Source organism: Ambystoma mexicanum, chromosome 12 (assembly GCF_040938575.1).
Source record: "Ambystoma mexicanum isolate Mex_15411 chromosome 12, UKY_AmexF1_1, whole genome shotgun sequence".
Lineage (NCBI taxonomy): Eukaryota > Metazoa > Chordata > Amphibia > Caudata > Ambystomatidae > Ambystoma > Ambystoma mexicanum.
Genome location: NC_090936.1, coordinates 448,846,883 through 448,863,114, shown reverse-complemented (window position 1 = coordinate 448,863,114; position 16,232 = coordinate 448,846,883). Strand labels below are relative to the sequence as shown.

Sequence of the window (16,232 nt, the reverse complement as noted above, 5' to 3'; positions counted from 1 at the left end):
GCTCTCGCAGATTACCCTCCAAAAACGCTGGGAGATGCCACTGGTGGTAAGAACATTACAGTTGCGAGGAATTAAATATAAATGGACTTTCCCTTTTGGTTTGTTTAAGAGATGCACATTTCTTTGGCTGATAGATACAAACTCGAAGATACCTGGTAATATTACAAGCAAATGCGGTAGGGAAGGTAGCTGGGGTATTGATAGCATTGGGACCTGGTCCACACATTAAAGTCCTTGGAACAAAACCCCACAAAGAGGGTCGTTATATTGTCACAATTTTGGCACTCTGCCAAAAGAAAGTAACCGTGGCTTTGATGTATGCTCCTAACACAGGTCGGGAAGGTTTTTTTTTGTAAAATCAACTCTTACGCTATTGGAAGCTTTTAGTGAGGGGGAAATAATTATTCTAGGGGATTTTAATATGGCCTGGGACCTTGCTCGGGACCAGAGTGCAATAACCAGTTTCTAGCAACCTCTGCCTCAAAACTCCTAAAGCAAAAATGTGCAAGCTTAACCATGGTAGATGTTTGGCCAACCCTTATGGGCACCTCTTATCATAGACCTGAACATAGCTGGAGGGGGATTCACAGGTTATGGGCATGGCGATTTCCCTCCGAAATTATGGGGGATTCAGTGTTGAGAGACAAAATCGAAGCGAAGATGGAGGAATTCCTTTGGTTAAATCCGATGCAAGAGACCCCTGTAAATGTGACATGGGATGCATTTAAAGTGTCTATTCACTGAGTCTTAATAGCAGAAGCTGCTACTAGATGTAAACAAAAAATAGCACTAGAAATGGAGCTGGAGGAAGAGCTACAACGGGTAAGGGGGGAAAAATGGAAACAAATGTGGGCCCCTCCCTTCAAAAAGTTTACAGAACTGTGCTGGGCAAGCTAAACCTACTTGAAGCGAAAAAGGGAGAAAAATCTTTAATATATCTCAGGCAAAACTATTTTGTAAAAGCAAATTGGGCAGACTGCTTGTTAGCTAGACAATTACGCCAAAGAACGGCATCAGACTATCCAGATGATTCAATCATACTTGGGTGAAAAGGTTACGGAAACCCCACAAATTGTCGCTCAGTTTCATAAATGTTACTCAAATCTCTATCGGTCAGAGTCCCCTTACCTGGGAGCTCAGGGTACAAACCAAGATGCAGTTACCCTTCCCCCGATAGCCCTGGAGGATGGGGGATCGCCTTGAGATGGATATCGCCTAAAAAGAAATATTTAAGGTTATAAATGCTCTTCCCCTGAATAAATCACCTGGCCCAGATGAATTTCCTGCTGGGTTTTATAGGACCTATCGGGGGACGGGGGGAGTTGACAACAAAACTCGCTTATATAACTTGTTTATACAGTCAAATAGCATGTCCCATTCTATGGAAGAGGCAAAGATTGTGTTACCAAAGCCGGTAAAAGACCCTAGTAAGTGTTGATATTACTTATCGCCCCATGGCCCTCATAAATGTGGACGCTAAAATGTATTACAAAATATTGTCTAATAGGATAGAGGATCTACTCCCCACATACACCTAGAACAATCGGGTTTCTACAATCGGCAAATGCATGCTATTGGTATGATCTCAAAGCGCCGCTAGGTTGAACGCGTGTTAGTATGAGAACAGTTATAACGAATGTGTCATAGTATCGCTGTGTTATAGTTGAGTGGTGGTGTGTAGAGAAGAGTAAGCGTGGTAGTGTGATATGGCGGTTTTCAGTAAGGCTGTTGCATCCACTCTATCTGTTGCATCCACTATATCCGTTGCATCCACTTTATCCCTCGCATCCCATCCACTTTATCGCTTGCATCCGTTACACTGATTGCATCCAATTTATTTGCTTCATCTGTTTCATCCACTGCATTCGTTCTGTTCAGTTTATTCGTTTTAATTTACACTGGCAGTTTTAGTTTACCATTTTTCTCGATCGGGTCTTGATGCTGGATTGTTGTTTTTGATTCAGCAATCTTGGGTTATTGTTTATTGTCGCTGTTTATAATGTTTGTGGTAAGAGTCGATTTTTAGGGGCAGAGCCATGTTTTCAGTAATTTGCGGAAAGACATGAGGTCTTCGGTGAGTCGGATGTGGGGTGGAAGTGAGTTCCACAGAGTGGGAGTCAGGGCTGAGAAAGATGATCCACCTAACCTAATTGAGTTGGTTTTTGGTATCACTAGGAGGTGGGCAGAGCTTGATCTTAGAGTGCGTGGTGGATGGTAGGGTCTTCGTTTATCCTGAAGATATTGAGGTCCGGTTTTGTGCATTGCTTGGTGCAGGATGCATAAGGTTTTGAAAGTCACCTTCGAAGGGATTGTGTCCTCCGACGTATTCCTTATCTTAGATAGAAATCCTTCAGCTTTGCTGGCCTCGGAAAATTTTTTCGCCAGAGGGCGCTGCGCGTCGATGATCGCCGAGTCGATGACCCTCGACGGCCTCCGTGCCGACGTCGACGTCATCCTGCCTATAAAGGCCGCGCGCAGCGTCCGTTGCTCAGTTCCGTTTTTCCGCGCTTCGTTGTGCCTCGGAACACCGTTGCTCAGTTCTCGTCAAGATAACGTATATAATAACTACTATTTACCTCGATATCGATGGCATCCTCCTCCGACCCGACGACCCCTCGGTCCGGTTTCAAAAAGTGCCGAGACTGCGGGAAGAAAATGTCGTTGACGGACCCTCACAGGGTCTGTTTGTGGTGTCTGGGAATCACGCACCAGAGTTCGGAGTGTGAGGAATGCCTTTCCATGACGGCGAAAGCCTTGAAGGAGCGTAGGGGGAAGCTCGAGAGAGGTAGGTCAACTTTAACTTCCTCGAAAGCTTCTTCGGTAGAGTCGAGACGTTCGTCTCCTCACCATAAAAAACACTCTCGATCTAGATCACGAAGTGGCTCCCACCACTCGTCGACATCGAGACACTCGAAGAAGAGACGTAGGAGATCCCCTTCGTCATCTTCGTCGAGTTCTCCTGAGAGAGTTCATTGCCCCACAAAACGCAGCTCGCAAGCTGAGTGGGAGGAATTCAGGAAAAAGATGCTAAGCGTCTTCGAGAAAGCGGCCTCGTCCCCCTCGAAGACAGCTGAGGGTGATACCCCGGGTAAAAAACCCAAAAAATCTAAACGCCGCGAGTCGCAGTACCCGGCGGAAAAGTCAACCCGAAAGCGCCTCGAGCCATCGGGAGATAAAGCATCATCGACGCCATCGTCGAAAACTCCTTCGAAACAGAGGTCGGCGCCATCGACGCCGTTGTCGAAGGATTCATCGGCGCATCAGTCGATCGAGTCGACGCCGACGTCGACGCCGATATCGACGCCGGTGAAGGAAAGAACCACGGCTACTCCACAGCCAACGGTTAGACAAAAGACCTCCGACTCGACGCCGAGAACGTCGACGTCGTTCTCGAGCAAGACTCCGATCCTTTCGAGTTCTTCGAGGCCTAGTACACATTTCTCGACGCTTTTCACGGCGCCTTCGAGTACTTTCACGTCGGTGTCGACGACATCGACGTTTTCAAGGCCTGTGATGATGGCTCCTTCTGCATTGGAAATGGGGTTTATACCATTCCAAAAACCAATGTATCCCCCTTTAACCTCGATTTTTGAGGAAAGGGAGGATTCAGACCAAGATATTGATTTACAGAGGACCACATCACCAGAGCCAGAGACTTTCGCCTCTGAGGAAGGAAGATTAAAAAATCTTCAGGATGCACTTCAGGAAGCTAGTGGCTTGGACACTTCTCCTGAAGCAGAATTTATCAAACCAGACCCAGGAGAACATGCGGAGACTCCATATAGAGCTCTGATGTCTAGAATCATAGAATTTATGGGTTGGTCTGCACCTTCTCCTGCCTTTCAGCAGGATGACCTCACTGACATACTGGACAAGGGCCCACAGGAGGATCCTGTGGTTCCATTTCACTCTGCTCTACAGAGAAGGATTTTGACAAACTGGGAAACGCCAGAAATTATCCCGGCAGTAAATAAAAAACTGTCAACAAAATACAGGGTGGCTAGTTCTGACCCTGAATATTTGTCAAAACACCCTACTCCTGAGAGCTTGGTTGTACAGGCTGCAACCTCATCAGGCAGCACATCTGCATACCCCACTGCTCCGCAGGATAGGGATGACAAAAAGTATGATGCCATGGCTAAGAAGGTTTTTTCTGCCTGTAGCATGGCGTTAAAGTCTATTAACGCGACCTGTACGCTCGCTAGGTTCAGCCACACCCTTTGGGAGTGCGCTTCATCAGCGGCTGACTGCCTCCAAGAAGGAGAGGAAAGGGACGCATTTTTAAACATCATCAGGGATGGTAAAGATGCGATGTGCGAGACCCTACAAACTGGCCTAGATTCTGCTGACAGTATCAGCAGGGCCATGGCGGCAAGTACCACAATCCGCAGGCATGCGTGGTTGAGGAAGTCTGGTTTTGCCTCTGACGTGCAGACCAGGCTTTTGAATATGCCCTTTGACGGTTCTACCCTCTTTGGAAAGAAGGCGGATGACAGTTTGGAGAAACTGCAAACGTCCAAGGCAGCAGCCAAGTCATTGGGAGCTGCTATCCGTCAGAATACCTTTCGTCCTTCGGGATCATCGTGGAGAGGACGGTCCTTTCGTTACTATTCCTCATATGGAAGGGGCAGGGGACGACCGGCTCAAAGAGGCCAAGGAAGATTTACCCGTGGTGGACGGGGTAGGGGAAAGAAAGCCGCACCCGCAGGAGCAGGAGCCACTTTACCTTCGGCAACTGCATCAGCCGCTTCAAAACCACTCTGAGGTCTCCCCTCACAGAACACCAGTAGGGGGCAGGTTAACTCACCATCTGACGGAATGGCAGGCTATTACGTCAGATGCTTGGGCTCTGGAGACAGTGGCCCAAGGTTACTGCCTGCCCTTCCTACATATCCCTCAGAGTCATCCACCGGGGAACAACCCTTTGAAGCTTCCAGATCCGCTCCTCTTGCAGGAGGTTTTAGACCTGCTAGAGAAAGGTGCCATAGAACTGGTACCTGTAGCGGAAAGGAACAAGGGTTGGTACTCCCCCTACTTCATAATACCGAAGAAGGACGGAGGACTGAGACCCATCTTAGACTTACGGGAATTGAACAAATTCCTCCGAAAGGACAAGTTCAAGATGGTGACTCTCTCTCAGATCCTTCAGGCCCTCCAGCTTCAGGACTGGTTGGTATCTCTAGACCTCCAGGACGCTTATTTCCATGTGCCGATCCATCCCAGGCACAGGAGATACCTGAGGTTCGCAATTGGCAGCTCTCATTATCAATTTCGAGTTCTGCCATTTGGGCTAACCTCCGCCCCGAGGGTCTTTACCAAGCTAATGTCGGTTGTGGCTGCAAGTCTAAGGAGGGAAGGGATTCATGTCTACCCTTACCTAGACGATTGGTTGATCAGAGCTGTATCTTCGGAACAGGCTCAGAGACAACTAGATTATGTTTGCCACTTCCTTCACAAGCTGGGCTTCTCCCTCAATTTAAAGAAGTCACAGATGATACCATCACAGAGACTCCAATTCATTGGAGCAGTCCTGGACACTTCCCTGGGAAAAGCCTTGCCACCAGAGGTGAGGGCTCGAGATATTCTGCAGATGGTCATCAGATTTCAGAATGCCCAATATCTCCCAGCCTACGACTTTCTGAGGTTGCTAGGCCTCATGGCATCCTGCATATTCCTCGTGCCGGAGGCTCGCCTGAGAATGAGATCCCTCCAGTGGGCACTGAGAACTCAGTGGTCACAGTTCTCAGGAAGGATGACAGATCTCCTTCGGATCCCGGTCAAAGTAGCCCGAGACCTTCAGTGGTGGGCCTGTCGGGAGAACATCCTGAAAGGAGAAATGTTTTGGCAACCATGGCCGGAGATAACAGTAGTCACGGATGCCTCACTCACGGGGTGGGGAGCTCACGCCAACGACTTGACCATCAGCGGTCGTTGGTCTCCATCGGAGTCCAGACTACATATCAACCTGTTGGAGCTGAGAGCCATCAGACTAGCGCTGAAGGCTTTTCTGCCGTCTGTACGGGGAAGAAACGTCCTAATAATGACGGACAATACAGTGGCCATGCACTACCTCAACAAAAGAGGAGGCGTAGGCTCACTACCACTGTGCAGAGAGGCGATGCAGCTCTGGTTTTGGGCAATTCAGGAAGGAATCTCTCTATCGGCAATTCACCTAGCCGGAGAGAAGAACTTGACAGCGGACGCTCTGAGCAGACAGAGCACAGTCTCTCACGAGTGGGAGATAGCTCAGGAAGTCCTTCAAGAGATCTTCGCCCTTTGGGGAACCCCTCAAGTGGATCTGTTCGCCACCAGTATCAACAGGAAGTGCGACAGATTTTGCTCAAGGGAATTTCCCCCGAGAGGAGCTCTAGGAGATGCGTTCGTAGTGGACTGGGAGTTCCCACTTCTGTACGCGTTCCCTCCGGTCCCTGTCATTCCTCAAATGATCAGGAGGTTGAGAAGGTTTCGGAAGACCATGATCCTAATTGCCCCGGATTGGGCCAGGAGAACGTGGTACCCGGACCTTCTAGACATGTCCATCTGCCCTCCAATTCGACTGCCATACAGAGAGGATCTTCTCTCGCAGAAGGAAGGTCAGGTTCTCCATCCAGCCATCAAGACCCTCAACCTTCACGCTTGGTGTCTGAAAGGTTGAGGTACAAGGATTGGGACCTTCCGGATGATGTTATGGAGGTGTTGCTTTCGGCCAGAAGGCCGGCAACTAAAACTCTATACCGCTGCCGTTGGAACAAATTTTGCAGCTGGTGCAGAGAAAAGAATATTGAACCCTTTTCTTGTGGTACACCTATGGTGTTGTCATTCTTACTTTACCTGGCTAATTCAGGCCTACAGGTTGGCACAATTAAGGGCTATCTCGCAGCGCTATCAATCTTTAAGCGCACTGCAGAGGAGCCTTCATACTTCAAAATTCCATTGGTAATACAATACCTAAAAGGATTAACTAATGTTTATCCCCCGAAACCTTTTCAAGTTCCCTTATGGGATTTAAACCTAATTTTAAACTTCCTAAAGGGTGCCCCTTTTGAACCACTACACTCTTGTTCATTGAAGCTTCTCACCCTCAAAACTGTTTTGCTAATAGCATTGACATCTGCTAGAAGGGTTAGCGAGTTGCAAGCCTTATCGTGTAAACCTCCACATACAATCTTTTACAAGGACAAAGTTGTTCTTCAGGTGAAGCCTAACTTCCTCCCGAAGGTAGTCTCGGAGTTTCACATCACTCAGAAGATTATATTACCTTCTTTCTACCCTCCTCCTCATCCGGGGAAGGAGGAAGAGAGACTGCACAGGCTGGACCCTAAGCGAGCCTTGAGCTTCTATATCAGCAGATTGGCTAAGATCAGACAAGCAGACCAACTCTTTGTAGGTTATGCAGGACATAAGTTGGGCCTTCCAATAACAAAACAAACCATCTCCAGATGGATTATTTTAGCCATTCTGGAGTGCTACAAATTGGCAGGAAAGGAGCCTCCTCAAAATCTAAGGGCTCATTCTACCAGGGGTATCGCAACATCCTCAGCCCTTCAAAGAGGGGTGCCAATTCGAGATATATGTGCGGCTGCCACATGGTCGTCCGCACATACATTTACCAAATTCTATAGCCTGGATTCCTCCTCTAGTCAAGAAACTAGATTCGGCAAGGCTGTGTTACACTCTGTCCATTCTGGAAGGGTAACATAACTTTTATTACTCCCGCCTCCAGTCACAATACCACTGCTATGGGAGTCTATCTAAGATAAGGAATACGTCGGAGGACACAATCCCTTCGAAGAACTAGTTACTCTTACCTTGTAACGTTCTTTCGATGGGATGTTCCTCCGACGTATTCCTTATCGACCCTCCCATCCATCCCCGCAGTATGACTTCCTGTGGGTTTGCAGCCTATGCTCCTTCAAGGTGATTAGTCTAATCCAAAAACATTACTGGGGACTACAAAACGGAACTGAGCAACGGACGCTGCGCGCGGCCTTTATAGGCAGGATGACGTCGACGTCGGCACGGAGGCCGTCGAGGGTCATCGACTCGGCGATCATCGACGCGCAGCGCCCTCTGGCGAAAAAATTTTCCGAGGCCAGCAAAGCTGAAGGATTTCTATCTAAGATAAGGAATACGTCGGAGGAACATCCCATCGAAAGAACGTTACAAGGTAAGAGTAACTAGTTCATTCGGCCTACCGGGAGCTAGGGCAGGGTTTTGAGAGGTGGGGAGGTGTGGTCTCTTGGGCTAAGTGCTAGTAGCAGTTTGGCTGCAGCATTTGGTGCTCGTCGTAGTTTAGTCAGGTGGTACGCATGGACTCTGAGATAGAGGGAGTTAGCATAGTCTAGTCTTGACATTACAGTTGATTGGACCGCAGTGAGTCTGTTGGGAAAAGAGAAGTATGAAAAAATACACCTAAGAATTTTCAGGTGGTAGTGCAGGACTTAGAGACGTTGTTGACTTGGAGCGAGAGGGTTAGGTCAGAGTCGTGAGTGCATCCAAGGTTTTTTACTGAGGTTGAGGTTGTCGGGGAAATTTCCCATGGCAGATGGCCAGGGAAGAGGGTGCGGAAGAAGTTCTGTGTTGCCACATACCATGATTTCAGTTTTGGAGGCGTTTAAAGGAGGTGGTTTTTGGTCATATAGTGATCAATGTCAAGGAGGCAGGCAGCAAGGTCTGGTTGGCATCTGGGTTTTGAGTTGAGGAGTTTTAGGATTAGTTGGGTGTCGTCGGCTTAGTTGTAGCAGAGGATATTGTGCGAGCTGATTATTCGTGGGAGGGTGGACATATAGAGGTTGAACAGGAGGGCTGATGGGCACGCTCCTTGTGGAACTCGGGTATTGACTGTTCGGGCGGCGGAAGTGAAGGAGATTAGGGTTATTTGGTTCCTATTGTTGAGAAAGGATGCTATCCACTTGAGAGCGTTTCCACAGATTCCTAGGGAGTGGAGGCAGCCGAGGAGGATTGAGTGGTTGATTGTGTCGAAGGCGGCGGATAGGTCAAGAAGGATTAGTGCAGCGCATCCTGCAGAGTCTGCAGTGTTTTTAAGGTCATCCCAGATTGAGGTTAGGGTGGTTTCGGTTCTGTGTCGGGGTCTGAAACCTGATTGGGCTGGGTCTAGGAGATTGTTGGCTTCGACACAGGCATTTAGTTGGGAGTAAGCGGTTCGGTCGATGAGTTTAGCAAGGAACCTGGTGTTTGAGATGGGGCGGTAGTTTTTTGGGTCGTGAGGGTCGGGTTTTTTTTTAGAAGAGGCTCGACATGAGCAGTTTTGAACGCATCAGGAAAAATTCCTGAGGATAGGGAGTTATGATGGTTCTTGCGTGTTCTCCTGCGCAGGTAGATGTGAACATTTCTTTGAGGGTTGAGGATGGGCTGGGGTGTAGCGGGGAGGCAGATGGTTTGCGGGCGGAGAGAAGTTTGAGAAATTGGTCGGTTGATATTGGAGTGAAGGAGTCGAAAATCGGGTGGGTTGTAGTTGCAGGTGGTGGGTTGGCAGGTGGGGTGGGTGGATTGTGTGGTGGGTGCAAGAGGGCCAGTTTGTTAAGAGAATTTGTTCTTTCGAGAGCAGTGGTGTAGAAGTGGAGAGAGATTGAGTCGCACAGTGTTTGAGAGGGGCTGGATTGGGTGGTGGTACATGATGGTTTGGTGAATTCAGAGATGATTTTGTGGAGTTCTTTGCTGGGGTTTTCACAGTTCAGGATTCAGGAGTTGTAATGGGCTTTTTTTGCTTTCCGGATTTCAGCTTTGTAGTGGCGATGGTGCTGGGCTAAGGTGGATCTGCTCAGGGTGGTTTTGTCTTTCCGCCATTTACGTTCGAGGGATTTATATAATTGTTTTGTGGTCTTCAGTTCTGGTGTAAACCATCTTGGAAAGTGGCCACGGCGAGCGGATGATTTGCAAGTGGGGGTGAGCAGGATTAATGAGGTATTGATCCATGAGTCAAAGGCTTTCGGAGGTCAAGTGTTCATTGCGTGGGCAGGTAGGGGGAGGAGACTGAAGGAGCGCGTCAGCTAGGTCGGGAAGGATTTTTAGTTTTTTCCAGCATTAGCGTAGATTTGGAGGTTCTAGTTGGGGTATGAGGAGGGGGGGCGGGTGAGCGAATGGTGAAAGAGAGAATAAGTGGTCGGACCAGATGATGGGGGTGGGGGGTTTAGATGTATCTGGTCGTGGGAGCTGAAGATGGCATCAAGGGTGTGTCCTTTATCGTGGGTTGGTCCGTTTATGTGGGTATGGAGGTTAATTGCATCTAGGCAGTCGACCAGAGAGTGGGTCATAGGGTTGGTGGGGATGTCAAGCCAGATATTGAAATCTCCTAGAAGGGTGAGGGTGGGATGGTTTAATTGGATGGTGGCTATCGAGTTGCAGAGGTTGTTTGAGAATTGTCTGTCGTAGCCAGGAGGTCTGTAGATGATTAGGAAGCTGTGGGAGAACGAAGGGGGGAGGGATAGTTTTACGAGAAGCGATTCGCAGGAAGGGATGGCTGGCAGGCTGTCGTAGATTGAGGCGGAGAAGTGTGACTTGAAGGTGATGCTGCTCCTCCTCCTCCTCCTTTAGAGGGTCGGTTTACTGGGATGAGGGAGTAGTCTGGGGCAAGGCTTCATTGGCGATGGGGGCAAAGTCATCGGAGAACCAGGTTTCCGTGATAAAGACTAGGTCGGGTTTGTCAGAGGCAAGGAGGTCATAGATGCTGGGTCTGTTTTTTGCTACAGATCGGGCATTGAAAAGGATGCATCTTCGGTACTGGAGGATATGGGGGTTGCAGAGGTGGAGGATGGAAGGGGGAGGAGCAGTGGGTCGGGTGGAGGCGGGTGAGGGGAGAGAATGGCAGCGGGGGTGGTCGATGGGAAGAGTAGGCGGGTGGTTGAGGTGGTGGGGGAGGTGTTGGACATGTCTGTGGGGTTGGTTGGCTTTGGGTCAGCAGACTTGAAGGTGGGGTGTAGGGGGTTAGGAGTTTCGGTTGTTGTTGAGAATTCAAGGGAGAGGGGTTTCAGGTAGGGTGAGGCGGGGCGGGAGGGTGGTAATGATAGAGAGTGGGAGATTGAGGTGGTCGGTCGTGACAGGAGTGGTGAGGAGCAATCGAGGGAGACAGGTACATTTTTCTTCATGGCTTCTGTTGCGGTTGGTGTGGGAGAGGGTAGGGGGCGGTCAGAGTGTGAGAGGGATGTGGCTACTGTTCTTGCCAGGGCGATACGTGCAGTTTTTAGGGAGGGGAAGCTTGGGGTCGGAGGAGGATGTTGGTGGGGGTTGAGGGGAAGGGCGGGGGGTGGTTGCGAGGCTGGTTGTGCCTGAGCAGCTGGTGGGGCAGATGGTTGGCGGGGCCGGGATGCAGGCATGATGATAGTGGGCTGGTGAGTGGAGGGGATGGGAGGAACAGGGGTCTTAGGATGGTTGGCTCGCCATCGGGCTCCTCTGGCTTGGTGTTTGGATAAGGGATGGGGTGGGGATGAGTTGGATGGGATGGGTCTTCTGGCTTGAGAGTTGGGCGGTGAGTGGTCTGGGAACGTGGTGGTGGTGGGTGGGTTTGTTCGGGATAGGTTTGTTCGGGATAGGTTTGTTCGGGATAGGTTTGTTCGGGATAGGTTTGTTCGGGATAGGTTTGTTCGGGATGGTTGGTTCTTCTGTTTTGGGAGTTGGATAGGGTGTAGTCTGAGGATGTGGTGGAGGGCGGGATGGTTTGGGGAGGGGGGATGGGAAGTAGGGCGAGAGGGAAAGGAGGCGGGCGCAAACGGGTCTCCTTTCGGCAGACATTGGTGGGTTGGGTGGACTCATGGCGAGGTTAAGTTTGAACTGTATTACAGTTGGCATAGGATAATTTTGTTCACACATTCCAAGTTCAACTATACCACCGGATGTTCATTGTTCACACTTTCTATGTTTACCTGTACTACAGTTAGGGATAGTTTCTAGGTTCAGCGCAAACCACTCCCAAGATATTATTCACTCTTTCTAAAGTTTACCTATACCAGAGTTAAGGACAGTCTCTAAGTTCAACTATACCACAGGATGATATTATTCACACTTTTATTCATACATTCTAAATCGAATTGGACCGCAGTTATGCTATTAGGTACACTCTCTAAATTGAACTAGACTACAGTTAATAGAGAAGGTTGAAAAAAAGGGTAATGCAGCTGTCTTATTTTCTCTTGATGCAGAAAAGGCCTTCTACTGGGTCGAGTGGTCATTTCTCTTTCGGACTCTGGCGAGGATGGGCTCCAGCCTAAAATGTATAGAAAAAAAGGGGTGAACTATGAACAACCGTCTGCTCGTCTACTGATTAATGGCCAACTTTCTCCTCCAATTGCACTTCAACGTGGGGCTAAACAAGGCTGTCCTATGTCACAGCTACTATACGTGATCTGTCCTGAGCCGTTCCTTGCCAGGGTACGACAGACGGAGGATTACAAGGGATTCATTTTGGAGGGGCATCTCATAAAATGATGCCCTATGCAGACGATATGTTGCTCCTCATAGCTGATCTGGTAAATACACTATCTGCAGTAGAACAAGAGCTAAAGAGGTATGGGTCGTGGTAGGTTTAAAAATTAGTGAACAACAAGCAAATGGACCTTGGCAAGAGAGGTTGGAAAACTGTTACCATATACTATTCGTACACAAGATAAATTTAAAAGGACACATGATAAAAACAATACTGTTTACCATAAAAAACACATTAAATCTCAAATTTGACATCAATTTAGTTCCACCATACATACACATTTTCATTCATACACATCTAATGTCAATCATAACATACATCCAGGGACTCACTAATGAGACCCACTTAAAAAACACAAGCAGTATTTAAATTTGTCACACACAGCCAAGACTAATGGTGTGTGTATCTGTTAAATCGCACAGAAGGCTTATTAACAAATTCAAGTCTACATATGTTTCGGTCGGTATAGACGGCTTTTCCAATTGGCCTAGTAATTACTCCGACCTTCTTCAGGACATGGGAGGGGCGTGGATGTCGCCTCGCCCTTACAACATAGTCAGATGGAAGATGTCTTCAAACCACAAGTTCTAAAAAACACTACAGCAAACAATAAACTAATTACCAACCAACCTCTTCTTATTTTATAAGCGGCACCTATAAATTGTGCATATAAATCTTGCGTGATTATATAAGTCTGCACTTACCTCCAGACAATGTTCATGGAGGAAAAAACGTACTGTGGAATGGATCCTGGCGTGCTCAACAAGAATATTTCAAATGTGGAGACGCCTAGGGGAAGGTAGAGACACATAGCAAATAATAAACTCCCTTCCCTGTATGATTTGAGTTAAGCCACCTAACACATCTAACGGTGCTCGTTTTGCCCACATGGATCTTACTTGTTCATATGGAAACTTCTTCTCGGCTAACAGTGTAGCCCGGTGTCCACCTCTCGTAGTGGCCCTACTTGATTGTCACACAGATGCAGCCAAAGTGCATGCATTGAGTCAGTAGAGCTGTGCTGAAAATTAATACACAACCATCAGAGGAATAGGAGTTCCTACTCCCCCTTGTCTAATGTACCTACAGTGTCCCAAGGCAAACGCACATAAATGCTGTATGTCAACGCAACACTTACTTGCAGTGTCGGCGATCTCAGATGACAAGTGGCCGGAATGTCCCACGCTTCTCGGACTGCTTTGGTCACCAATTTCTTTAAAAAAAATACATACCGAATCTCGCAGGGAGGTCACCCTCAATGTTCCTCTCAGTTCTAGGGAGAATAAACAAATCTGTCATCCCCTTTGACACCATTGCTAATTTGCACGGTAGCCATATTCATACTTCACACAAGCGCCCCGCCTCCTCGGGATGCCTAACTTGCCAAAATAGTATCTTGACACCCATCATGTTGCCAAATATGGGTCCACATGTGGGGGCTAGAGACACTGCCAGCGTCTCATGCTGTCTTACTTGTCCATTCCATTCACATTAGCGGAACATAGCAGACTTTGCAAATAATTAGAGGCACTCTCATGCTAGCGTGATCCCAGGATCTATCTCGCGCCATGTATGTAGGGTTGGCCCCGTCACAAAAATGATTACTTGAGCTGACAAATACAGACACACCGGGAAAGTGCTCATATTGCGTCCTGTACTCTTGTTGTGGCCGCACAGCATGGTGCACTCTATACGCATCCCGCATGAGTTACTTACCCGCCGTCTCCTGGCGTGCTGCATCCGTCTCTACGATGCTAAGTCCAGCGAGGGGCGGCAAGGAATCAGCTCAGGTCTATGCCTGGCTGAAAACACCATTGCATATCAATGGATAAAGAAATAGAACTGGTGTCTCCAGGGGAGGAGACACATTTTCCTCCTAGGCGCTATTGTAAATAAAGTAGCGTACGCTTATTTAATACTCTGTCTGCAGAGACTTGGGTGGATTTTCTGGTCACATTTAAATGTCCAGTGTTACTTCTTGATAGAGTATGAATTCTCGACCCTGCTCTTTTCTCCTTTGTAATTCTCCAGTCATCTGCCCATATTGTCCTTTTGTCTAACATTGGGTTTCTACAAAAGGTTTCCATAGATATACCCAAGTTTAAGAGATAATTTTCACAATCTTTCTGCATTGCTTAAGAGCCCATTCATCTCCACCCTCCTCTCTGCTCTTGTAATTCAAATTGTGGAGGGCACTCCTCTAGGATTGTTTTTCTAAAAAAAGAGTTTATCACATTGAATCTTGGCCTGTAGAGTAGTTAGGCCTAACTCATGGGGAATCCCTGCCACAGGGACCTCTTGTGACAGTTGTAAAATTCTCTTCCAAAAATAGACTTCCAGGCCGTCCCCCGCTTCTCGTATTCCTGGACAAGCTTCAGCTCCAAATATAAGCACTCGTGTTACTTTTTGCTTATAGTTGTTCAGGATGGGTAGCAATCAACATTTTCCAAAACTTCTATCTAGTGCTCTTCCTTGCGCAGTCAGTTGTCAAACTTTTTTCCAGGTTCTCTACCCAAGGCCTCTCTCCTTTGTAAGTATTTACAATTACTCCCAGATATTTGAATTCTTTAACTGGATACAGACGTTTCCCGTCTAACACCCAGCTTTCCTTTAGTCTTTTCCCTCTTCTCAACCCACCAAACACCATAATCTCAGATTTGGCGGCATTGATTTTTAGATAGTTTCTGTCTACATATTTCTGTAGAATGTTACATTTTCTTTGCAATCCGATCTTAGTCATCTCCAGGAGGACCAAGTTCTCTGCATGTAAGAGCCAGCCAACTTCTGTTACATCCATTGATTTGAGGAGGAAAAGTTGTTTAGTCTTTCAGCACCTCTTTCATGTCTTCAATAAAAAAAATTAAACAGGGTTGCGGCTAGAGGGCATCCTTATTTCAGCCCTATTGACATGTCGATCTTCTGTGTTAAGTTCCCTTGTTTGTCGAGTTTGACCTGCATACTTGTGTTTGAATATAGCTCTTGGATAACTTCTATGCTATCGAATGCCTGTCTCGGGTCAATACTGGCCATGTTTTTTGTATATAGAACGCGATTTGAGAAAGTTTAAGATCAATAGATTTAGGCTGCAACCATCTTCTTCCACGAACCCCGTTTGTCCAAGGATTTTGTTTCTTTAATCCACTTTTTTAGCCACTTTAGGATGATCATTGCAAACATTTTCCCTACCACATCCAGCAGGGTGATTGGCCTGTAATGAATGGGTGACTGTCTGTTCCCCTGCTTGAAAATGGGTAAAACTATTGCTGACTTCCAGGATTCAGGTATTTTGCATTTCTCAAAAATCCTAATGAATAGGATTTCACAAAATTCCGCTCATTGTTCGGGAGCCTCTTTCATAATCTCATTAGAAACCCCATAAGGTCCGGGAGCCCTGGACCGGCTAGCGTTGTTTATCAGCCGCAGGATTTCTTCTCTCTTGCTTGATATGTTCCAGCTTTCTGATTTTAAATTTGTCTTTCTCAGTCAGTTTAGATATCCTGTTGGGTTTCTCGAATAGCTTCCTGAAGTGCGCCACCCAGACATCCTTTGATATTGGGTTTAATAGATGTGAGTCTACAGAATCTCCTTTTTCTTCATTAGATGACAAAAGTTCCTGCTATTCAGGTTTGCAAGGGCCCTCGGCATGCTTTCTGCATCTCTCTGAAGTGTCGTTTTTCTGAAATTTTAACTAATTTCTATACCTTTGCCTTCTTTTCCTTTATAAGCTCTTTCTTGTTTTTTTACTTTGATTTACTTAAGTCTCATAGTTCTTTCCGCTAATAGATTCTTCTGT

The 16,232-nt window shown here is 47.4% G+C and overlaps 1 protein-coding gene across 1 annotated transcript in view; it reads left to right on the top strand.

Moving 5' to 3' along the window:
- ATP6V1E1 (ATPase H+ transporting V1 subunit E1) overlaps positions 1–16,232 on the top strand; it is a 451,663-nt gene that overhangs the window by 263,411 nt on the left and 172,020 nt on the right. The gene's annotated exons all lie outside the window — the stretch shown is intronic.